Source organism: Mirounga leonina, unplaced genomic scaffold, assembly GCF_011800145.1.
Source record: "Mirounga leonina isolate KUSES-001 unplaced genomic scaffold, KU_Mleo_1.0 Mir_96, whole genome shotgun sequence".
NCBI classification, from domain to species: Eukaryota; Metazoa; Chordata; class Mammalia; order Carnivora; family Phocidae; genus Mirounga; species Mirounga leonina.
Genome location: NW_023270871.1, coordinates 4766074 through 4791599, shown reverse-complemented (window position 1 = coordinate 4791599; position 25526 = coordinate 4766074). Strand labels below are relative to the sequence as shown.

At 41.1% G+C, this 25526-nt stretch overlaps 1 long non-coding RNA gene and 1 pseudogene across 1 annotated transcript; both read left to right on the top strand.

Annotated features, from left to right (window-relative positions):
* The first annotated feature begins 3198 nt into the window (after positions 1–3198).
* LOC118006392 lies at positions 3199–8388 on the top strand. The gene is made up of 2 exons (XR_004678060.1): positions 3199–3560; positions 6788–8388. It is a non-coding gene; the product is annotated as an uncharacterized LOC118006392 (long non-coding RNA).
* A 962-nt stretch (positions 8389–9350) lies between these two features.
* Positions 9351–13650, top strand: LOC118006375 (annotated as a pseudogene).
* The last annotated feature ends 11876 nt before the right edge of the window (positions 13651–25526 follow it).

Sequence of the window (25526 nt, the reverse complement as noted above, 5' to 3'; positions counted from 1 at the left end):
CCAGTCCTTTCTGGCCTGCCAGGTCTCTGTGGATAGGTCTGTTGCCAATCTAATGTTTCTACAATTGTAGGTTACATATATCTTGTCCTGAGCTGCTTTCAGGATTTTCTCTTTGTCTCTGAGACTCGTAAGTTTTACTATTAGATGTCAGGGTGTTGACTTATTTTATTGATTTTGAGGGGGGTTCTTTGTGCTTCCTAGATTTTGAAGCCTGTTTCCTTCCCCAAATTAGGGAAGTTCTCTGCTGTAATTTGCTCCAATATGCCTTCTGCCCCTCTCTTTCTCTCTTCTTCTTCTGGGATCCCAATTATTCTAATATTATTTCACCTTATGGTATTGCTTATCTCTCGAATTCTGCCCTCGTGATCCAGTAGTTGTTTATCTCTCTTTTTCTCAGCTTCTTTATTTTCCATCATTTGGTCTTCTATATCACTGATTCTCTCTTCTGCCTCATCTATCCTAGCAATTAGAACCTCCATTTTTTATTGCATCTCATTAATAGCCTTTTTGATTTCGACTTGGTTAGATTTTAGTCTTTTATTTCTCCAGAAAGCATTTCTCTAATATCTTCCATGCTTTTTTCAATCCTATCTAGAGTCTTTATAATCATCATTCTGAACTCTAGTTCCGGCATCTTACTAATGTCCATTTTGAGTAGGTCCCTGGCAGTCGGTACTGCCTCTTATTCTTTTTCTTGAGGTGATTTTTTTCTGTCTTGTCATTTTGTCCAGAGAATAGATGAATGAGAGAACAAAATGCTAACAGGGTAACAATGACCCCAGAAAAATATACACTAAACAAATCAGAAGGGACCTGAAACTGGGGGAAAAGAAAGAAAAATGAAAAGAAAAAGAAAAAGATATTAAAAAAACAAAGAATATGATTAAATATGAACAGGCTGGTGTATAGATCAGTGCCACACACTAGATTTTGTGCATATTTTGGTCTGTTAGAAGAAACTGCCTCCCAAAATTTTAAAGAAAGAAAAGCTTATATATGTACAAAAATAAGTGTAAATACGATGAAGGGATGGAATATGACTGTAAAGATGAAAATTATAAAAGATTTTACAAAAGGAATTGATAAGATAAGAATTTGGTTGGAAAAAGAAAGAAGAGAAATTTAAAAAAAAGAAGGGAGAGAATGTGATCAGGCAGGAGACTAGAAAAAAGCCATACACTAGAGATTTAGGGTATATTTTGGTCTGTTAGAAGAAACTGTATCCCAAAATTTTAAAGAGAGAACAACTTATATATATATACCAAAAATAAGGTTAACTACTATGAAGGGATAGAATATGACTTTAAAAATGAAAAATAAAAAAGATTTTTAAAAAAGGGATTGATAAGACGTTGGTTGAAAAAGGGAAAAAGAAAAATTCAAAAAAAAGGAAAAAGAAAAAAAAGAAAATTTAAAAAATTAACTATGAAAGACTAAAGAATCATGGGGAAAAAAGCTATGACTTCTATATGCAGTATTCCCCTAGCGCTGGAGTTCTGCCGTTCTCATTGATCGGTAAACTTGGTCTTGGCTGGCTGTTCTCGCTGATCTTCTGGGGAGGGGCCTGTTGCCGTGGTTTCCAAATGTCTCTGCCGGAGGCGGAATTGTCCCGTCCTTGCCGGGTCAGGCTAAGTGATCTGCTCGGGTTTGCTCTCCGGGGCTTTTGTTCCCTGCGAGCTTTCCGTACAGCTTTGGAGGCGGAGAGTGAAAATGGCGGCCTCTGCCCCGGAGGAGCCAAGAATTCGGGGCCCCACTCCTCAGTGAGCCCCCAGAGAAAAGCCGTCAGTCACTCCTGTCTCCCCGGTCTCCGGCCGCACTCCGTGCTCACCCAGCCTGTGACCGCGCATTTCTATCTCTGGCACCTGACCCGGTGTGGAGTCTCCAAACCCAGCAGATCCCTGCGGTGCACTCCCATGCCGCTCCTCCAAGGGGAGGAAGGGGAGTCTCCCCGGATCTGCTGCTTGTTGGGTCCCTGCTGGAGGAGCATGGGCCCGACTGTGCCGCGGATCATGGTTTATGGCCACCCCGAGCTGAGAGCCCGCGCCTGGGCTCCGCCTCTGCAGCCGGCTTCCCTGCTCCATTACCTGGGAGCTCTGCCACACTCAGGCACCCCCAGGCTTTCTGTGACCCCGAGGGTCCTGAGACCACTCTGTCCCGCAAGGGTTCCACCCCCCGCTTAGCCACTGGAGCGACGTCCCTCAGCAGAACAGACTTCTAAAAGTTCTGATTTTGTGCTCCGTGGCTCTATCACTTGCCAGAAGCGGCTGACGGAGGCCCCCTCCCCCGCCACCTATCCTCCCGAATATCGCCTCGGATTCACTTCATTCACTTCTCTGCACGTCCTACCTTCCAGAAAGTGGTCGCTTTTCTGTTCAGAGAGTTGCTGCTATTCTCTTCTTTGATCTCCTGTTGAGTTCGTAGGTGTTCAGAATGGTTTGATCCCTATCTAGCTGAATTCCTGGGACCAGATGAAATTTAGGTCTCCTACTCTGCCATCTTGCTCCTCCCCTCTTTCTAGTATTTTTTAATGAACTATCAGGCCCATTAGATCATCTGTAGCTGACTTTTTCCCCTAGCAGCCACTCTTCTTCAAATGCTGTTTTATCTTAGCAGTGTTGACCAAAACTCAGAGCGCTTCACCAGAATCATAAATCACTCCAGGGCTGTGGTTATGGGGGTGGCTGAAATACTCCAGCTCCATCACAGACATGCCATGAGAAGCAGGGCCTGGCCCATACATCGTAATATGCAGTTGAAATGCAAATATAGCTCAATGAGACTGAGACCTTGTCCTCACCATAGAGAGTGGGCTTCTTGGGCTTCCTGTGGCACCTGTGATACTTTCCACCAAGAAGCATTGGTTAAATGGCATTTGTTGGTGACAAGTACTAGCAGAAATGCAGCTTGAGTATTGCTGCTGACATTTGGAGTGAGGTCAGACTTGTGTCTTCAAATATGCCCTCACAGACACGAGTTTCCAAATACATTGCTGAGAGATTTTTACACAGAAGAAATTCCATTGGTGGAGGCATTGGCTTATTCTCGAAAGAAGACAAATCTTTTGTTAGAAGTGTCTACAAACATAGGAAAATTTAGTCAAGAAGAAAAAATACAATTCAAAAATCTGTCCCAGAACTAAAACAACCATTTTTTAATGATCTGAATTACATCTTCTACCTCATCTCCTTCCCCTTGAACTAATCTAGTACTTTCTGTCCCTGTTAGAAGTGTATAATTCAAAGTCATCAGTTTATGTATGTCTTATGAAAGCAATAAAGAAAATAAAAATTTCAACCCACCCAAGGCAAAACACATTTAAATTTATGTTTTGTTCTGATAAAGTGTTAATGATTGTAGTAACACAAATTAGCTGAAATCAAGAGGATCTCAGATTGTAAAAATGAATTCATTCTCTTACAGTTAAAGAATGTTCAAAACAGTGAAGACACACAAAATAGGATGTTATAATTTGCATATTCTTGGGGTGGATCGGGATTGCTGACTTTATTCATCCATGAAAATAAGCACTGGTCCATCTACCTACAGCTCTGGAGGAACAGGTAAGCATGATGAAACAGGAGTGAGGATACCAACCCCTGGCAGAGATCCAACCCCTTCGAAGTGAGGAAATCTGAAGAAAAAAGAAAGAGATCTCTTTTCAGTTTGTTGGGAACACAGATTGGGTTTGGACCAAGTTTCTTTCTGTATCACCCAGTGAGCCTCACTCACCAGACTCCCATGCCCACACTTGACCACTTGCATTGATTTCTGTCTAGCAAGAGTGGCCCCAGAGACTGCCAAACGCCAGCAGAATCACTAGCATAGACCCCATGTAGGACATTAACCTAAGCCAGCCTTCCTGGATTTGTAGAGGCTCTGGTCCCCCTAAGCCTGCCTGGATAGGCCTGGTAATACAACCTGGAAGTGAAAGGGAGTTATTCCCATGAGGGGTGAACTCAGACCAATGTACAACAGAAGATGAAGAAAATCCAGCAGATACATTACTCACCCTTGTTCCTCTATGGGCAGTTCTGATACACAGTAGGTCTATACAACTTTTCTAAAGATGTTCTGCAAAGTGAGCAAACCGTTGTGTTTTTTTTACAAAGCTATAGCCAGATCAGTAATGCACCCACTGTCCTTCACTCTGGTTTTCCTGGGACTGAACCCCCAATAACGCATTAGTTTGTAAGTTTTTGCCTCCGGTATCATTTTCTGAGGAGTCCATGTTAAGACAGAGTGATAATAGTGAGATCTACTCTCAGAAGTAGTTTATTAGGCAGCGGTGACAGGGCTTTAGTGCTAGGCATTTGTAGTTTAAAATGTGCAGAAATGGGCATGGTAGGATCCAGGGATGGTCACGGGTCTAAGTCATAGCCAGGATGAAGTAGAGAAAACCAGTCTCTCCTATGGAAATGTAAGTGGAAATGGGAATCATATGTTTCCGTGTCCAACTAAGATGAGAGATCAGAGAGAGAAAGGGCAAGGTTCTGTGAGGTTGTACTCCACCTAACTTCTCAAATCACTCTGAGGTTCTCTGAACAGGGGCATTTCATTAGAAATAAGAACAGACTGGGTTTTCAGTATAAATCAGTAGAAGGGAAGAGGATAATAGAACAAATGTGGAAAAAAAATTTCCTTCTAAATCTTTATGTCAGGGCACACTGACAATGGGTCCCCCCGCCCAAGGTTTCAGGAAGAGTCCAGGCTTCAGCAGACCTGAAAGTTTGGGAGAACCTACCTGGGGATAAGGAAATGTCCCCAAGATTTCAGCCTCATCCACTACAGCAAAATTTACCAGATCTTATTCGGCCCAAGTTCAACAGTAAAGTGCATTACAAAGAACATGTGAGTGTTCATCCAAAGTTATGATTTCAATGTTAGGTCGGCTCCCTACTAGTTCTGTGATGTTCGTCACTTGACTTCAACATTCTGAGTCTCGGTGTCTTCCGTGGACTCCAGATAACACCTGCCTCACAAGATCGTTAGCAGAATCAGTGAGATAATGTGAGAGATTTTTTTTAATTGCTACCTCAGTTAGAATGTTTTTGACTACAAGGTACAAAATATCTAACTAAATGTGGCGAATATTATGAGTGTATTTATTATCTCTCATGACCAGAGGCCCAGAAATAATTGCCAGCATTGGTGAATTCAGAACTAAACAATATTATCCTTCTACTTCAGCTTTCTCTAGTTCCGCTGGATTCCCCACGAGTTAGGGATAGTTAGAAACATCGTGTCCTCACACAACTGTATTGAAAACTAGGAGGGAAGGGCCTCTTCTCCTGTGTTTCCCTCTTTATACTAGGAAGAAAAATCTCCCTAAAAGTCCCAACAGACTTCCCTTCGTATCTCATTGGTCAGAGCTGGCTCCCACGCCCCACTCCAAGCCAATCATAAGTGAGGAGGTGGAAGGGCCCAAATTGGTTTAAAATAATCACTATTCATCCCTTGGGCTGGGGTAAGACCTCCCCTTTCCTCCTAGAGTCCTTGCTACCAGATAGGTGAATGGAATTAGGGTTTTGTTGGCACAAAAGTGGGGAATGGCTGTTGACTAGGAAACCAAAAGTGACTGTCAGAATTTAAAAGTGTTAAACAGATAGTATTTTTAAAATACACTTTATATCTTGTGAGCATATCTTGATGAGCACTGGGTAATAGATGGAATTATTGAATCACTGTATTGTATACCTGAAACTAATATAACACTCTATGTTAACTACACTGGAATTTAAATGAATGAATGAAAAATAAATAAATAAATAAATAATAAACCTTATGACCAAAAAAAGGAACAAGTTCTTGTCCTTCAGGATCTTAAAATCCAACCTAAAGAAACAAGCTTTATTGAAAGAGGGAGAATTTATTCTGAAAATCTGTTTACCCTGTGAATTTGGATTCCCACTATTTTCAAAGCAATGATCAGGACAACAGATGTATAAAGTGTTTACCTAATCAATTGCTTCTGCAAAAATATAAACAGGAGCGAGTGAGCAAAATAGGAGTCTTCCCTATTAAAAATAAATTCTGGGGCGCCTGGGTGGCTCAGTTGGTTGGGCGACTGCCTTCAGCTCAGGTCATGATCCTGGAGTCCCAATCGAGTCCCACATCGGGCTCCAGTCCCACATCGGGCTCCCTGCTCAGCAGGGAGCCTGCTTCTCCCTCTGACCTTCCTCCTTCTCATGCTCTCTGTCTCTCACTCTCTCTCTCTCAAATAAATAAATAAAATCTTTAAAAAAAATAATAAATAAATAAAAATAAATAAAAATAAATTCTGGTTTGTAAAACTCAGAGTTAAAATACCATCCCTGATTGTTACAGATCTAAGATTACAGATTTAAGAAAAAGTCCATTTCTTCACTTTATCTGTGACTGGGTTCTGAAGTGCATGAAAGTTTATGTTATACAGCTCCTGTGGGGGACCCTCATCTGCCAGCCCTCCAAACATGTCTGCATGGGAGATGGGATACCTAGCAGTAGGGAGTAATTTCATCTTTCACTTGATGGGACTGTTGACAGAAATGGTACAGGGTTTCAAAGAATTAAGAGCAGAGAGAAGGGTTTAGGAATTGATAAGCAAACTGTTTATCTGTGCTGTAAAGAAAAGACAACTTTCCTGGACAATTTTCTCCCATCTTCTTCCTGCCTTTATCCCACTTTCCATTGCCTCTGTGTTTGAAAATTCTATCTTGCTATGAGTTTTTACTGAAACCAGTATGTTTATCATACTCAATGGCAGACTCGGTTGTTTGCAATTCAAGGTCATATTATTTTTTTTCCTCAGACAAATTCAACCGGCAGCTTCTGAAGATTCCTTTTCACAAACCGTGACATCAAAGTTCTAGTGGCAAGAAGCAAACTCAGCAATTCTGCAAGCAAGATCAAGCATTGCCAACTGATCTTTTCTTTTCCTTAGAGAAAAAAACCAGAAAGGATAGAATAAAAACTGTGGACAAGGGAACATGCTCACATATTGTAACAGAGAGATGGGCTTCAGAGTTTTCTCGGATGCTAAACGCTTGGTTGACGTTATAGCAGACCCTACAGAGCTATCACTTGCCACAATGTCAGATCTCTGGGCACTGGGGACAGACTTGATTAGCATGACTAACTTTCATAGTCTCAAAGCTTCAGACATCAGCAACAGAGAGGAGCCAAGCAGACACTGGATAAATAATAAATAATGAGAAACATGTTGCAACATTCACTTTCAAATTGTATTTTCAATTTTTTCTTACATCCACAAATTTCTAGTAAAATGAAGTTAAGCTGTTTCATTAAATTATCTAGATGTCATTTAAGAAAAAAAAGGAAAGCAACTTCAGTATAATTTCAAATGTCTCCTTCACGTCAGACACAACAATGCTGAAGTATTTCTTGCATAAAAATTTTCACTTGTTCTCAATGTCCAGTCAACCTATGGAACCATTTCCTTCCCGTTATGGTCAAACTTCTCCAAAGAGATTGTACATTTTTCCATATTATGTTCACTTCTTTCTCATAATAATCTTTCTGCCCCTATCAGTTTAACTGTTTCTCAAAGTCCACTGGCCTCTTTTCAAGCAATCTCGTCAAACTTTTTGATATATGTTACTTTTGTTCCATTCATCCTTGTTGATGGGTTCCGAAGACATCATGTTCACCTGAAAATCCTGCTAAACTTAATCATATCATCAATTTCTCCCAAATGCAAGCATTCATCAGAAGGTTCCTAGGACCTCGGGCTTTTTCTCTCTCAGACTGTTTCATCCACTCCTGTGGCTACAAATACTCACCACTTCTGTTTCTATATCTTAAATTTTACTTCTCATCTCAGCAGCAGACCCACTGGTCAACTGCTAAGTTGAATCATCACTGTGGAACTTCAACAAACTCCCTTTGTCCAAACCTGTTCCTTCCCCTTCTAGTCAGCTTCCACCCAACCAGGGTTAAAACACAAGAGTTATCTTTAGCTCTTCTTTTGCATTTCTAACATCCAATCATTCACTCAGTTTTCTCACCTCTGTGTCTGCGGGGATTCCTCATCTAAATTTTGTTTTTACTGCCACACTCAGGCCAACGTCCCATTATCTCTGTTCTAGACCACTCGAACATTCACCCTGCCTTTCCACATCCTTCCACTCATCCTTTCCCTGTCAGTGATTTTCTCAATGCACAATTCTGACCATGTCACTCCTGACTCAAAAGCCATCTACGCTTATTCTGTTTTCTACACAATAAAGATCAATGTCTAGTTTAGCATTTGCAGACCTTCATAGTTAAGTGTTAGCGGGCTTTAACCTTACAAATTCTTGTGTAGAATGACTGTTCTAGAAACCTAAGGGATTCAACACAGAGAAGGGGGAAACAAAGCAAAAACAGAATAAAACAGAAATAAAACAGAAAGGATATTGTTTTTATTTGCCTTTTTTTTTCCAGCTGGATGGTGAAACAAATTTTTAACAATGATTACATTGCCATCTGCTGGAATTATTAGAGCACATTTGAAGCAATTTTTTTTTTCAAGTATGAAAGCCTTGACTTCAGTTTTCACACATTATCTCTAAATACAGCTTTTAATGTCTAATTTGAGTTTCATATAAATTAGCTTTTTTTTTTCTTTTTTTTTTAGAATGGGGGGCAAGAGGAGCAGGGGGAGAGGGAGAGAGAGAATGTTAAGCAGGTTCCATGCCCAGTGCGGAGTCAGATATAGGCCTCAATCTCACAACCCTGAGATCATGACCTGAGCCAAAATCAAGAGTCAGACATTTGACCAACTGAGCCACCCAAGCACCCCAAGAATTAGCTTCTATTTAAAGCACACAAAATTACAATTAAATTAGCATGACCTTTGCGTATATCAGACTATGAGCATTTACCCTTTATTACTGAGAGTATCCTAGTGAGCCCAAGAGTGAAATTGATTGTCTTTATGGAGAAATAAAGCATCTTATCTAATATCAGGTGACTTCCAGAAATTCATATTTTCTGATTCTACGTCAGAATTCACATTTGTCACAATCTTTGAGACTCAGAACTGGAATTTCCTTTTCCAGTGAAGTATTCCCAAGCCTACTCTTAATGTCCCTGATTTTATGTATCTTATTATTGGCAAAAAATAACAATATAATCCCATTATTTGGGAGACTAAACATATTGCATTGTATTGGCATGAAACATTGCCTGGGTTTGTCTCTCCATACTCAGTAGTGATTAAGAATCTGGTCTCTAAAGTCAAACTGCATGTTTCAACTTACTAGCTACTCATTAACATTTTCATAATCAGCTTCCTCCTCTGTCAAGTAGAGATGACAATATTTCCTTCACAGGGTTGTTAGGAAGATTAAATTAGCAAAAACTCTAAAACCATGCAAAGCAGGACCTGCTATATGGTAAGCACCTAACAATTATTAGCTAGTATCAATCAGGTTGTTAGAGATATGAATTATTGCAACATTATAACCCCAACAGGTAGCAGTGAGTCCCACCTATAGCAGGCTTACAATGAGTATTATTAAATAACAAATTTTTATTAGCTATTTAAAAATGATTTCAATTTTTTGAAGTATAATTTACATACAGTAAAATTCATCAATTCTGACAGGACAATTTAATGAGTTTTGACAAGTGGAGTTCACTCAGCTTCTTAAATCTGTAGGTTTATCTTTTTATTATATTGGGGAAGTTTTCAGTCATTATTTTTCAAGTTTTTTCCACAACCATACATTTTCCTTCCCTTCTGTAACCCCAATTACATGAACATAAGACCTTCATGTAGTGTGGTTATTCCCTGAGGTTCTTTTTTCTTTTTTTAAATTTTTTTCTCTCTCTATTTTTTTTTAAAGATTTTATTTATTTGAGAGAGAGAGAATGAGAGAGAGAGAGCACATGATAGGGGGCAGGGTCAGAGGGAGAAGCAGACTCCCTGCCGAGCAGGGAGCGCGATGCGGGACTCGATCCCGGGACTCCAGGATCATGACCTGAGCCGAAGGCAGTCGCTTAACCAACTGAGCCACCCAGGTGCCCTGTTCTCTCTATTATTAAGGTTGAATAATTTCTTTATATTTCTCTCTATTCAAGTTTATGGCTCTTCTGTCATCTGTATTCTACTGTTGAGTCTATTCGGTGAGTTTTCCTTTTTAATTTTGGACACTGTATCCTACATCTAAAATTTCCATTTGGTTCTTCTTTATGTTTTCTATTTCTTTCTTGATACTTTCAATTTTAATATTTGTTTCAAGAATGTTCACAATTGCTCATTCAAGCATTTTCTATAATAGGTACTTTAAAGTCTTTGTCAGATCATTCCAAGCAGGGGAAGGAAAGAAGCTTTAATTCAGAATGGAATTCAGAAGTTTAACTCTTCCATGGATTGATATTTTAATTACTGAATGAAACTATTCTGGTAAAAAAAAAAGTGACTAGAGAATGTTATTATCTGAGAATGACCAGTATGAAGCCTGTCTTAGATTTTATTTAGAGGTAGGAGTGTTTTTTTATGAATTATCAGAAATCTCTAAGAATTAATAATCACTATACATGATTCATTACTTATTTCTTTCTGTGGTGTATGTTATCCTTCCTCAACTTAAAATCAATGCTCTGATCCAATTTTGGTTGAAATTTTTATAGTAACACTTCCAGAGGTGATACAGGGACAGTTTACTTGTTCTTATATTTCTAAAAATGTTGCACACCCCACCCCCACCTCAAGTCATAAATAGGATCTTGAAAACAAGATTCTATGATCACAGCACTTTGCACGCCAAAGTCCATAGTGTTGTTTCACTGTCTTCTGTCTTAATGTGTTGCAAAGAAGAAGACCAATAGTGTTATCAATCGCTCTGTAACCCTGTTTCTATGTCTGAAAGCTTAATAAGGAGTGCTCCTAATCCCACAAGTTTATTCATTTGTCCAGGACATGGCCAAGAGTGTTTCTTTTTTCAATAAAATCTTCCAGCACTCAGATGGTCTTTATTATCTAAAAACTGAAGTCTTCATCCAACTCAAGGGGATTTCTTCCATTAATTCTTTGGTTTCTGTTACTCCTCTTTTCCTTTCTCTCCTACTGAAAGTCTTATTATTTGGAATAATTTATTTCATTGGTTTATCCTACCTGCCTCTTTTTGTTCCTAGTTTCCATTTTTTTTTCTTTTCTTTTTCTGTATCTTGATGTGCTTCTTTAAGCTAACATTTTGGGTCATTGCCAACTCAATAACCAGCAGTGTTTATAGTAGTGTTCTTTCTTTTTAATTATATACACATTTTTTTGCTTTGAATTTATTTTATTATTTTTTTATTTTTTTCCTTTTTTTATTATGTTATGTTAGTCACCATACAGTACATCATTAGTTTTTGAGGTAGTGTTCCATGATTCATTGTTTGCGTATAACACCCAGTGCTCCATGCAGAACGTGCCCTCTTTAATACCCATCACCGGACTATTATTTTTATCTTTTAAGTTGTCCCCACTTATACCACTGAGTCCAGAATCCAACTTGATGAAGTTCACCTATCCTAATTTTTCAGAGGAATGGCTCTCTGTCTACCAACACTTATTAAAAGTACAGTAGTCCCTCAACACTGACGCAAGATGAAATAAGCTATGTGAACTGTTAGAATCAGAAGAAAATGAGTATTTTACTGAAATGCAGTCAAAAGAAGAAACAATTGAGGAGGAAAAAGAAAAAAATAGAATGAGAGGGACACCAGATTACTGAAGGAGAAGAAAGAAAAATAAAGGTAGAATTTTGTGGCTGAAAAGCAGGACAGCTCTTCAGGGAGCACAGAGGAAGAGCTCCATGCAGAGTGCTCTGTGTCCCTCACAAGGCGTGAGGGTTAGAAAGCAAAGGCCAGTTTCATGAGGAACTGAAGAGGCAGAGATTGTAAAGGAAGAGATGCTCTTAGAACTCTGGGAAGAAGATCAATGGGCCAAGGAGAAATGAGAAGCTCAAGAAACAAGGAGAGAGAAATTGCTGGAGAACACACCCGGGGCTGGAAGCCCAGGTCACCAACATCAAGGTACAAAGGCAGGCGGTGCAGTAGCTGAGGGAAGAGGAGGTGCACCTTGTGGTAAATGGACAGTACAAGGCTAAACTTGAGCATAAACAGAATAAGCTAAAGAAACAGTAGATAAAGCAGGAAATTAGGACCCTTTGCAAAAAAGCCCTCCAAGAGAAGGTAGAACAGATTCAGCAGGAATATAGAACAGAGCAGGACTTGAACACGAAGCTCATGCAAAGAGCCCTTCAAGGCTTAGAGGAAGAGGGTGATTAAAGAAAAGAAGAAGCACAAAAGAGAAGATATGAGAAGAAAACAGAAGATATCTCATGAGTAATGGCATAGCAACATGAGGAGGAGAAAACTCAGGAGAAAGAGTTGGACCAAATAATAGAGGAAGAGAAGGAAAGAAGTTGGCTGAGAAAGACAGGGAGCTGAGACCTGAGAAGAAAGCAAAGAGACAACTTGTAAATGAGGTCATGTGTATAAGAAAAGTTCAAGTTCAAGAAAGGTTGCAAAGAAAGGCAAAAGAACAGGTAGAATGTGCTATGGATTAGGATCATATAAATGAAGGTCTTAAAGAGCTTAACAGCGAACAGGAGAATTTTGCAAGATGCTGAGGTTTTGCTCAGGAGTACAGCAGACATCTGCAGATACACACATCCTGCTAGCAGCTGGCCCAGGAAGCAGGGGAGGAAAGAGAATGCCAAGAGTTTGAAGCCGAGGTAGCAGTAAAAGAAGGTTTGCCAGGAGAAGATCCAGATCTAGACCACCCATCAAGTGTTGTCTGGAAACATGCGTCCCATGCAGAGAGTATGCCCTAATAACCTTCCAGCAGAGTCTCATACACATCAATATATTTTTTTCAGTCTTTAAATAATTTTTACTACAGTATGCTTCTATGTTCCTTTAGAAAAGAAACAAAGTACAGTATTCCAATAGCCTCTTCAAGTTTATGACCACCCTTGCAGACCCACAGCCAGCATGTTATAGGGAGGAAGATTCTTTAGAACAGGCCCATCTATTGCTTAGCAGACAGAGGAAGAAAATATGCTTTACTACTCCTGGAGGCCAGTGTCAACAGGCCAACAAACTGTGATCCTGGAATGAATGGATGGGGAGAGAAGCTACTAGGTTCCTGGGCTTTTCCCTGATCTCGAGGCGAAGACAGTCAGCACCTGAGGGGAACAGTCTGGCTCAGCAAATCAGGCCTCCTCTGGACAACTGTGGACTGTGACAGCCCTGTCTAGGGTCACTGAGGTGACAGGCCTGGGAGCTGGCTGAGCTTCTCCAACATCACAGTGTCACAGGGTTTTGCACCAGGCTTCCCCAAATCAGTTAGTCTCTGCTCAGGTCGAGGGTTTTTCAGGTCCCCTGTCCTGGAGCCTTACAAGGAAAGTCACCTGGTTGTCCCCAGGCTGTCTCCAGAAGCACTCAATCTTTGCTTTGCAGGTGGGTCACCCACCCCTTCCTGACTACAGTAGGCTAATATTTCCCTCCCTCCCCCTGCCCCAAACTTCTACAAACCAACTCCTCAAGGGCCTATTGAGGACCTTGAGAGGAGAAGGGAGTTGAGCACCTGTCCTGAGCCTACATGTTCTTGAAATATATGGAAAACTGTTTATAGATGTTCCCCCCGCCCCCCTTATCCACGGTTTCACTTTCCCGTTTCAGTTACCTGCTTCAGTTACCTTACTTTCCCTGTTTCAGATCAGCTGTGGCCTGGAAACATGATTCTCCCTCTGACATATTGTCCGAAGGTAATTAGTAGCCTGACTCTGCGTCAGGACACCTGTGTCAGTCCCCTCACCGCACCTCCTCTCATAGGCATGCTATCATCTAACAGCGTCGCAAGGAGGGTGAGGACAGGGCACTAAGACATGAGAGAGACCACATTCACATGACTTTTATTACCGGATACTGTTGTAACTGTTCTATCTTATTATTAGTTATTGTTACTCATCTCTTACTGTGCCTAATTTAAAAATCAAATTTTTATCATGGGTGTGTATGTATAGGAAAAAACACAGCATGTATAGGGTGTGCTACTATTTCAGGCATTCTCTGGGGGTCTTGGAACATAGCCCCGGCTGAGAAAGGGATGCTGCTGTATTAGATTGATTGTTAAGTAGTTTTCCTTCCTCCCCATACATTATAAGTTCTTTGAGAATAGAAACTTTATCTTTTAATTCTCTCTTATCTGCTCTCTCTTTATCGTGGTGATCAGTTGGCATTTCAAATTCAGTAAATATCTTCTGCTCCCAGAATTCACGTTTAGACCACCTTTGTGGACGATTCCAAGTCATACCACTAGATGGGGAACGTGACATATTTCTCCTGCCTGAAAAAAAGCAAAGGAGGGTTCCATCAGGTGACTCTGGGACTTTTCTATCTGAATTTTGATTGCTCTTCAAGTTTGGGAAGGATCTACCTCATTTGAAAGAGGTGGGCAAAAAAATCTCACTTACACCTTAAGAAATTGTTTCTGTGGGTGAGGGAAAGAATGAGTAACTTCCCAGCCCTACACCTCACAGCATTAGCAAAGTGTTTATTTCAGAAAGTGAAAAGAACAGATGTCGGGGGTCCGGGTGGGAATGTGCTAAAAAAAAAAAAACAAAAACAAAAAAAAACAGAGTTCTTCTGCCAAGAGTTATCGTCTTGGGTTTTGATTAAAAATTCCGCTCAGATGCTATTTTTTACACGCCATTAAAAAAAAAAAAAGTCACCCCCAATTCCGCCTCCAGGATGGGCTGGAAAACTTACTTGTGATGCTTCATTGACCTTGGCTGTCCATCCTGTTCCACTGAAATGAGCAGGTTATTTTCTCTAAAAGTAAATGCCTGAAACTCTATTATAGATGCTAATAGATAAGATGAAACTGCTCTGTGTGACCACTATTCAAGGGTTAAAGGTCAAAGTTCATGTTCACTTTATTAAAGTATAATCTGGTGCCTTGCTCAGTTCGGCATGATGCTGGTTCATCTTTCATACTGCCCTGTAAAGAAGGTAGAAGAATGAATCCGAGGGGAATTCTTCTAAATTAGTTTTAAAAATTGCCTTCATCAAACACTGAAGAGACACCCAGAGAATTTAAATGCATCTTTCATTTTGGAGGAAAAGATATAATGACTCAGGTCAATGAAAGTATGCTTTGGGTTATTTAACTAAATAAATAATATTTGATTTTGTTGAAGAAGCAACTTCTGAGATGTACACTGACCTATTGGCAAGAATGAGTCCCTCCTGGTGTACATCTGGTGTGCCAGACTTCACCAGCACAAAGGTTGGCCGTAGACCTTTCCACGGGTCTGCGTCCTGGACTTCCCCAGAACATGGAATCACATTCCCTTGTAACAACACTAGTTAGGAAACCACAATAATGTGGCTGCTTTAAATGAGCATTTTTGTCTGGCAGGCCTAGGAAGTGCGGCTCCCAGAACTCCCACTGTGGTTGTCCACTGATGTTTCTTTTCTTGGGAAGCGGGGGATGGACTGGTGGCTATATCTGAGGTCTTTTGATCATAGGAGGGGCGCTAGCACCTGTCAGAACTGTGTTTCATTCATTCTTCCCAAAGAAGATATTTCAAACAGGGTCAGAAGGAGCTACTTAACAGTTAAAAAGGCAAAAAAAAAAAAAAAAAAAAAAAATTTAAAGGTAAAATTTTTAAGACTCCGCCAATAAAATAGGCATGGAATTTGGGAGAAGGCCGAATCTGTGGCTATCTATGTCCCGAAATTAGCAGTACCATACACTGACAACTTGATTGGAACCTTTGGAGGAGTCTGGGAAGAGCAAGACAAAGACGTCTTCTTGGGTGATCGGCAAGGATGGTGTTCTTTCCTCCAGTCAGCTTTGCGGACAGCTGATGTGTAAGCAAGAGTGGAAAACAGAGCAGATGCCATGTCCTGACAATGGCCTGATTATGCTCTGGGCATAACTTTGGCCAGTTCCTGATGATGAACATCCTTCTTCCTTAAGCCAATAGATGAAATAGTATACTATGTGTTGAGAACATACCTGTAACAGTCACTTGACACAGATTATCTCAATCTTCATAGTGATCCTATGGAGTGTTAATATTAACTAACTCCATTTTACAGATGAGAGAATTGAGCCCAAGCAAGAGAAATTTCCAAGGTTTCACAGGTAATAAGAGGTGGAGTTAGGATTTTAACTCAAGTAATTTGACCCAAAGCCTCTGGCTGTATCCACTATAATCAACTATTTCTCAAAGCAAAATCCCCCATTGTATCAATAGATACCTAATGGAAATCTTACCGGCACTATCTCAGACAGAAAAAAAAAAAAATTTTACATGTTACAGAACTAAAGGTCTAAGTAGCACAGGGACAAGGTGATTAACTCTGGGTTTAGGCACCATATCAAGGCGATATCTGCAAGAGATTAAGAAAATGAATGAGACATTTGTCAGGCAATAGGATTGGGAAGGAGAGTGCAAGCAGAAGAGTATGACATGTTTGTGTAACTGGAACCAGACTGGTTTAGCTGGAGGATAAGTCACAGGTGATGAAATGAAGCTGGCCAGTAGACAAGAATCATCTCTGATCCAGGGGGGCTTTGGTAGAATGTATTCCCCAAGCTTTAGAGGTTTAGATGTTTTATCCTACGGATGATGTTGAGTCACTAAAAGATTCTAGTCATTCAGTGTGTGTGGGAGGATGGTGGTGACACAATTAGGTTGTCGTAGCAAGGGTTAAGACACTGAAAATAGTTTCTACTGCCTTATTTTCCACAGTTCGGTTGCTCCACTTGATTTTGCCATTAAACAGTTATGACCATCTCAGAGGCAGCCATGCGGCTGGGGGGGATTAAAAGGAACGAAGAACTTCCTGTTAAAAACCTCACACGTTCCCCTCCAAGGTACTGAACATAGAGTTGGATGCTTCGTTCCTACTCTCCTGCTGCTACATTACTTCCTCCATCTGATTTCCAGTAATTTAGAATTTCTCAATTGTTTCTTTGATTCAGACTGCTTGTCCGGAGGACAATGAAACTGTATTTCTCAGTATTTAAATAGGCAATTCAAGGTTTCGTTTGAGAGTTGACTTTCCTGATGCAAGTTGACAACCTTGGAAACCTTTGCACTGACTCTAGATAGCGAGCTGAAGTCTCTACCACTAACAGTTCAATCTTGTTTGCTTCATCCTGACAAATATAGATATACATATGTACATATATTTATATGTAGAGAGATCTATATGTATCTATATATACATGAATACATACACAGACATATACACATACACATTCATTTCATTTTTAAACTTTATTCTTACAACTTAAAGGAAAATAGTCTTCTAATATTATGAATTGTGTATTCACAGGGTAGCAATACCTGACAGAGGTGTCCTAAGGCTTAAATGACGACATAGAATATGTCTAACACAGCTTGACCCAAAGCAGAAACTTGCTCCTAGATCCACCGTCCTCACCTCTAGCAGATTAGAAATGGGCATAAGGAATTTTATACTGTAATTTTCTGGATAGTGTCAGACAAATGATGGAAGTCTGCCTCAAACTACATTAAATGAGAAAGAATTTTTTCCTTTGGGCTTTTGGAATAAGGAATTTCAGAAATGACTGGATCCAGGGCCCCAGTTTGATCAGGTCCACTAAAGCTCCCTTCCCTTTCTCCTTCCCCCACCTCTCCCCCCCTTTCCTTTCTTCCTTCCGTCCTCTTCCTTGCTTGATGTTAGCTAGATTCTCAAGAGGCTTTTCCCCAGAAGTGACAAGAACAGTTGCCAGCACTAGACTTAAACTTTACCAGCTGAGCAATCTCGAAAAGGAAGAACATTCTTTCCAATACCTTCAACAATGTCCCAAAAGGCTACCATGACCTAAAAGTCATGCAAGTCCTGGGGATCATTAGAAAGTTATTATCACAACCTCTTTGTGTCAAATTGATGCATTGTGCCTCGAATACTGCATGGAACTCAGGCAAATTCAAATAAGGAAAATGAATAAGCTGGCAAAGGTTCAAACAAAGGCAACTACTTTGACCAAAGGTGTGAAGAGGACTCCATATTGGGTCCTAAAACAAAGATTAGGTTCCAACTTAGGAAAACAAGGGCTATAAGCTTACACACAATAAATTCAAATCTATTAGGTCACTAAAGTAGAAAGACCAGTGACTAGTGCCATACGGCGAGAGAGACACACACAGAGGGGAAAAACTCTTGTGAAGATGAAGGCAGAGATTGGAGGGATGCAGCTACAAGGCAGGGAACTCCAGGAACTGCTGGCCACCACCAGCAGGTAAGAGGGCCGCATGGGGCAGATCTCCCTCCGACCTTCCAGAACTGTGAGAGCAAGATGGTTCTGTTGTTGAAGCAGTCCAGTTTGTGGTAACGTGTTACAACAGCCCTAGAAGACTGATAGAGATGGCAGTGTGGTGCAATGGAATGAAAATTGAAATTCTAAGTAAAAACTTTGGTTCAGTCTACTCTTTTACAACCCACGCTGAAGGCCAGGTTATCATGCTGAGAGTTTTATTTGTCTTACCTGTAAAGTGGAAAACTGGAAGATGGGAAAATAATATTTCTCCTGCCAATTGAGAGGATTATATGAAAATTGGATCAAATGTTTTGAAATACTCAACTTTTTGAAACGATACTGAGTACTTCAAAACGTGTTCAGAGGAACTTGAGTGTCTATAAAGATGGGTTCTATGGAGAAGCAAGTTGGGAAAATCCTACATTTATGACTTTTCTCCAGAAGACTCACAACACAGGCTATTATATGAAAGGCAAAAGGAAGACTGGTAACTTGGAATCTGTTTAGTCTTATTTAACTGTCTTCCCCAAATTTACTTAACCATGAAATATTGCCTTTGATGAACTCCAGTTAATATCTTGACAATGCTTGTCTGCCTTGGGAGCAAGTTTGGGAAACACTGCACTAGGCCATCGTAGGACACTCCAACTTTTGAGGGTATGCACTCAGGAATTGACATAAGATGAAATGGAGAACTCTTGGGAACTCTGCAGAAATCATCTGGTGGTGTTGCTGCTTTTGCTTGTCGTCCAAGTGGCTACTTTGATTAGAGCTGGAAGAGCTGTATAACCGGAGTCACAGGTTTTACAAAATATATGCCCCATCCCCCACCGCCAGTCCAGGAACAACAGAAGTACCTCTGCTTCCAGAAAGATGGCAGGAAGGAAACCGACACTTGTTAAGACTCCTCTGCATTCTGGGCCCCATGATAGGCAGATTCATTTCATGGAATCTTTGTGGTCTTAATGTTTGCATCCTAAAACTTACATCTGAAAAAGATATTTAGGTATGAGCATATATTTCCTTTAATTAAAAAAAGACTTAAAATCACATTATTTATTAGCATTTTTAGTGGCAATAGAACATAAAATAAGTAAGCACTTAAGAGTCTAGTCCAGAATTGCACATCTGTTTTTACATTAGAAAGAGCCAATCAGGACTTACATCTCACTGGACCATCAACTGTTAACTGTCCTAACAACTCAGAGCTACGAGCCAATTCATTCATATGTCTTGGCTGTGAGAATATAGCCGTGACTGTGACAGACATAGTCGCTGGCTTCCTGGAGTTTGTATTTAGAGGAAAGAGAGCAAGCACAAGGAAAGAAATGAGTATAAACGTACATAAGGTGATGACAACACTGTGGGGAAAAATTAGCCGAGAGCTGGATTTGCGAGGTGAGTCTGTAGTTTCATATGCTCTGTCAGGGAGGGCCTTGCTGGGTGAGGGGCTTTGAGCAGAACCTGATGGAAATGCAGGACTCGTCAGGACACCTGAGGAGGGAGAAGAGAGAGCCCCGTGGAGGAAGCAGCAAATGCAAGCAGCCAGGCTGCAATGTTCCAGCAAGGAACAGCGAGGAAGCCCAGTGTGGCTGGAGCAGAGTAATTAAGCAGTAGAGAAATAAGAGATGAGGTCAGAGCATGGAGAGTGGGAGTGAGGACACAGGTCGTGTAGGGCTTCACAGGACATGGTAAGACTTTGACCTTTACATGGAGTGAGTTGAGAAGTTATTTAGGGTTTTAAGCAGAAGACTGGTATGATATGACTTATATTTATAAATGTCATCTATGTGGAGGATACGACTATGGTTTGGGGAAGGAGAAAACTGTGCAAGTAGGAAGACCAGTCAGAGGCTGTGGATCCAAATTACTCTGAGTGATGGCAGTGGCTCAGACCAGGGCTACAGCTGTAGGGATGGGGAGGAGTGGGAATGTGTTCTGAAGACAGAGCTGACAGGGTTGTCTGACAGAGAGCATGTGAGGGATGAGAGAAAGAGAGGAGTAAAGGATCAATGTAAGACCGAAGCATCTAAAAGGATGAAGGTCTGTTGAGATGGAATGACTGGGCGAGAACAAGGATTTTTTCTGCGCTCTCTCTCTCTCTGTGTCTCTGTCTCTCTCTGTTTTGGCAGGAGGTGGTAGGCAGGTGGAGAAGGGAGAATCAAAGGTATGGTTTGGGACAGATTCAGTCTAAGATGCCTTTTAACATCCAATCAGAGATGGTTAGTTGGCAGTAAGATATGCTAATATGGTGGTCCTGGTAGACTCTGGGCTCGGTGTCATCTGCTTATTCATGGTACTTACAGCTGTGACAATGAAGGACAGGAGACTGAGTCTTGGGGTTTACCAATATTTAAAAGACCATTTTTATACGTGAGGTTCAGAGTGGCATAGTGGCCTGGCTTGGGCAGTATGGCCGGCAAGTGAGCAAATCAGGGTGCTCTCTCAGAGCCCATGCAATTCCTCATCATGTAGCATGTTTATACTCCTATCACGAGACAGGCAGTTCAGCAGGGGATCTGAAAACACTGCTGGTGCCTCCTGAGGATGGGTACTCTACGGGAGCACTCTAATGAACCCAGTGAATTGGCAAGAACCAGTATTTTAAACACATTGCTTCCACTAGGCATATAAAACCAACACTCTTGATTTCTTGGGGTACAGATAAAAAGCTGTAGTTCCAAGATCATAAACACTACGTATCACATTCTGTCTAATATATAGAATCATTTATTGAGTGTTACTGTATCAGGCACTTTGCTAAACATTTCTATGCTGGATACTTCCCATGCCTCTCCATGTCCTCTCTCCATCCTGCCCCCCACCTCCACGGTGGCTGAGATACTGATCATTATGGGTCCTATCAAGCGGCTCCCTTAGCCTCCGTTCCACATAATAAATTCAGTCCTTACCCTTACCTTCTGGTCTTAGAGGGGTGGTTGGGGGAGGGGTGTGTTCCTCTGTTGCTAGCCTAAGGATACAGAACGAACCATTATGCCACTTTCCTTAGAGCCTACCTACAACTTTATAAATTGTCCCTTTCTTAAACTCTCTTCAAATTACCCCCATTTGATTACGTCATCTCTTTCCTTTGAGAACCCTGAGTAATACAGTGTTAGCGTGTTATCTTATTAGCCCTCCCCCGTACCCCACGTCAGTATGATGTAGTTATAATCCCCACTTTACAGATAAAAAAAAGAGGTCATTTGCCTGAATGCACACCAAAAAGGGGCAGTGAGGATTTAAACCCAGGTTTGTCTAACTCCAAAGCCTGTACTCCCAACCATTTTACTATATTGCCACGCAAATCAATTCTAATCAGTAGTAATTACAAAATCACAAGCAGTTATGAAATTTTAAACAAATCAATTCACAATGTATTTAAAATAGTTTTAAAAATAATTGCGTATTACAGAATAGCATTTCATAAGCATTAGCTCATTTGATACTTACTCTAACCCCGTTATATTCCCCACTAGAGATTTTTAGAAGTGGGGCTTATCCTCTGATAAGTATCCCCCTCCCCAACACTTCCCGCAAAAGAACTTCCACAGGAAAGCCTCAGTGAGCAATCTGATTTTTATAAAAGATACAAGGGTGACACACAGGGAGACAGATGCCGACATATCCCATGGCAAACAAGTTCATAATTTCCTAGTAATTTTTGTCTTCCAAGTTCCTTCTGGTCCATTCTACCTGTGAGGGCTCAACTCTCCTCCACCTTTGCTGTGCTCCACTCTGATCATCCGGCTCCCCTCTATGCCAGGTCCCCTTCCTGCCCCAACATTTCTGTTCTCCTCCCATTTTTACAAATATCAATGTTCTATCCCAAGTATATACTCCAAACTGTATACCTAAACCCATCCGGATTGGGATTGTGGGTGAGTCTTCCCTTTGGCATAATCTAACTTCTTAAGAGAGCAGTTAAAACTACCTATCTATCTCTCTCTCTCTCTCTCTCTATCTATCATCTATCTATCATCATCATCTATCATCTATCCTCTATCACCTGTCATTCCCTATCTGGGTATGTATGTGTGTATAACTATGGATGTGTTTTGCATTACATCAATCTCTAGAAGAGGATAGAGTGTGAGATTTAACCTCCAAGCTAACTAGTCATTCTGCAACAATTTTACGGTTGCAGTCAGAGGACAGGAGGAAAGAAAGAACTAAGAAAAAGAAAATTAGAATTTAAATAATTCTTCAATGTCACAACCAGTAAGTGGCAGAACTGGGATGTGAATGCTCCAGAGCATGTGTTAATTTTTATGTTATATGGCAGTGAAAATGCTGTAGGCACGCAAATGTTTGGGATTTTTTTCTCATTGACAAGGAAGGAAAAATTAGTCATATTTAATATATAAGTTAGGTTTAAGCATTTTCAACAGATTATACTTCTTTGCCGGGAATGCCATGAAACCAACAATTTTACAAATGTCTGCGTGCAATGCACTCTGATTTGCTTCTGTGGTCAGTGTCGCCAATAAGTAGAAGCAGACCAAGTTTTAGCCATCAGGCTCTTGAAAGCATTTGACAGTCACTGTGATTTGCTAACCACTAATCAACACACCAAGATTTTCTGAGAATCTGTCCTGTGCCCAGTTTCTGAGCCCAGAAAACTTTGCATGGGGCTTTAAAATTTTAACACATTTTCGTTCAATCAAAACAGAGGTATAAAACAGTCATTCACTACGTAAGATAATACATACTTCCGTGTCAAATTGCATGTGTGAACTACAGATATCAAAGAAGAAAAAAAGGTCAGAGTGGTCCAGAGGTGTTCATGGATGAGGGAAGATGATACCCTTAGAGTTAGAGTTTTGATGACTCCCTTTCTGGCTTCCATCCTTTAGTTCAACATTCTTCTGAAATAAATTTTTAAGCAAAAATGGCCACAATTAGTACTAAAGGTAACAATTGTTTTTAACATTTTCAGTTGGTACAGAGGGTTCTTGCCACTTTTGATGTCCAAAGGAGGTTAATAAGAATAGGTCCTGAGAGGGTTTTCCACAGCTGCTGTGGGGCATGTGTCATTCCTGCAGTCAAGCTCCTACAATCTCAGCTCTTTTTAGAATCTCAATAATCGAGGGCCCTAGGCTGCAAGGAAAGCACACCAGATGTCCCCACAAGGCCTCCTCCTTGGCCCCCTGCTCAGCCCCAGGTATAGTCCCTCCCATGGTTAATGTGCAGGCAAGGCAAAATAATGTCCAAAATTTTTGTGGGTCCATGACTTTCAGCCTCTAATCATGCCTAGCGTGAGGCCTGTCAAGATCACGCTGGCACCTTTTATTCACTACAGTGGGGCCCTTGGAGTCCTGTATTGCAAACCCAAGCGCTTACAGGGTCACCAAGGAGGAAATATTGTGGGGGAGAAAAGAAGATTATGTACTTTTCTAGTGTTGCTTCTGAATCGTTTCCCCTCTGCTCTTCATAAACCCTTCTGCTCACCCAAAAAGAAGTAGTCATCCTGCCAATCATTCCCCAAGTAGCTACCACTTGATTCTCCCCACATGCCTGACCAGAAGATCTAAACAGCCTCTAGGCTGGGGAGCGGGACAGTGAAATGTAGGGGCCATTCCTCTATATTGGCCAGATGATGTCATGATACCACAGTGTTAGCATATTTACAGGAAGAAACCGACGTGGGAGGGGTAAAGCGAAATTTTGGCTCTCCTTGGGAAAACTCAAACCAATAACAGGGGCTGGCAAGTTCAAAAGACCTGAAGCCTGATTAGTCTGTTAAAATCTCAGTGGTTAGTATGGTTTAGGGATTTAAGGAATGGCATTAAAATGCCATAAACATCATAATCCACAGAATCAAGTTTTGAGAACTATTGGATTCTGTTTTTGTTTTCTCGTCTTTTAAAGAAAAGAGGCCTTTTTCCTTTATGAGCTCCTTCATGGGGATTTCATTTCAGAAGCTCGGGTTTTAGAGAAATAAATAAACCGAATTCCAAGGCACATTGAGGTCTCACCAAGAGGTGGCATTTAGAAGCTGATCATGCCGGAAGTAAGCATGGGGGCTGGGACCACTAGTCACTAGTTTTTATATAGAGGTGGCTTCTGAAGAACTTTGGAGGACAAATCCCTTCTTCAAATCAACCCTCCACGCTTTGCTCCCATTTCAAAAGTGACTTCATGTTTTAAAGCAGAGATTTTTTCCAAGTGTGTTTCTTAAAGCATTCGGGGCTGTGGAGGAAGCCAGGTGGGCAGTCTCGGAGACCCCACTCTAGCTCTATCCCCATTTACTCATTTTCAATCTGTTTGAAACATTTACCAACAAACGGATTGAAATATTTAGTTTCGTAAAAGGGGTTCTGCTAAAAAAGTAAGAACGACAACAAGAACAACAAACCACCCACAAATTTAAAAACTACTGAGTCCGGGTGCCACTTTCAGTTGGCTGTGTATTAACACGCCCCTGTGCAGTGTGGAGCAAGAGGGCAAGAGCAGTGCATTCATGACTTGCTCAGCAAAGACCAGGGCTCTAAGGATGGAAGCCCCAAAGCTCAAATGTGATGGGGCGAGGCAATGGGGAGGACGAAGGAAGGCTAAGCCCCAGGAAGGTGACATATTTTAGGTACTTGGTAGAGTGTGCAGTAGAAGAACATGGAAATTTCCACGGAAGATACTAAAAGAGGCAGAGAACACCGAAAGGAGTTGATACATAATAGTAAGGAAAGATTCAACCGAAATGCCAAGTAAAGTAATGTCACATATTGAGTGGAGAGGCCTTCAGTCAAGATGCAATCTTCCAAGGAAATCCCTAGGAACCAGTTACAGGATCTTGGGCCTGTCATCCACTTCAAGGGTGTAGAGGGTCCCCAGATGGGAAATTAAGAGGAAGATGGAGAATAGCTTGAGATAGAGAGAGTTGTACTTCGAGCTCCAGCCACCACCACAGGGGGAGGCAGGGTTGAGACCTGGCTCCTCACTAGCGAGAGGGGTTTCAGAGGAGATGACATTGTGAATCTGCCTTTGTTGCCTGAGTTTGGGAAATTTCTCCAACACGTGCCAGAGCAAAAGACCCTCTGCTTTTCCATGGGAGCAGAGGGAGCTGCAGCAAGGACAGAACTGTATTCCCTCCAACTGCGAGCCAAGATCTATAATGCCTAGGGCCAGGCGGAGGAATGCCAGCCTGGGGCCTTTTTATATGGGGTCTTAATAAAAGGCCTAAAAGAATTTTTGCCTGAGGACAAGGGAATCCTCACTGAGAGGATCTGTATAAAATAAAGCACCAGAAGTT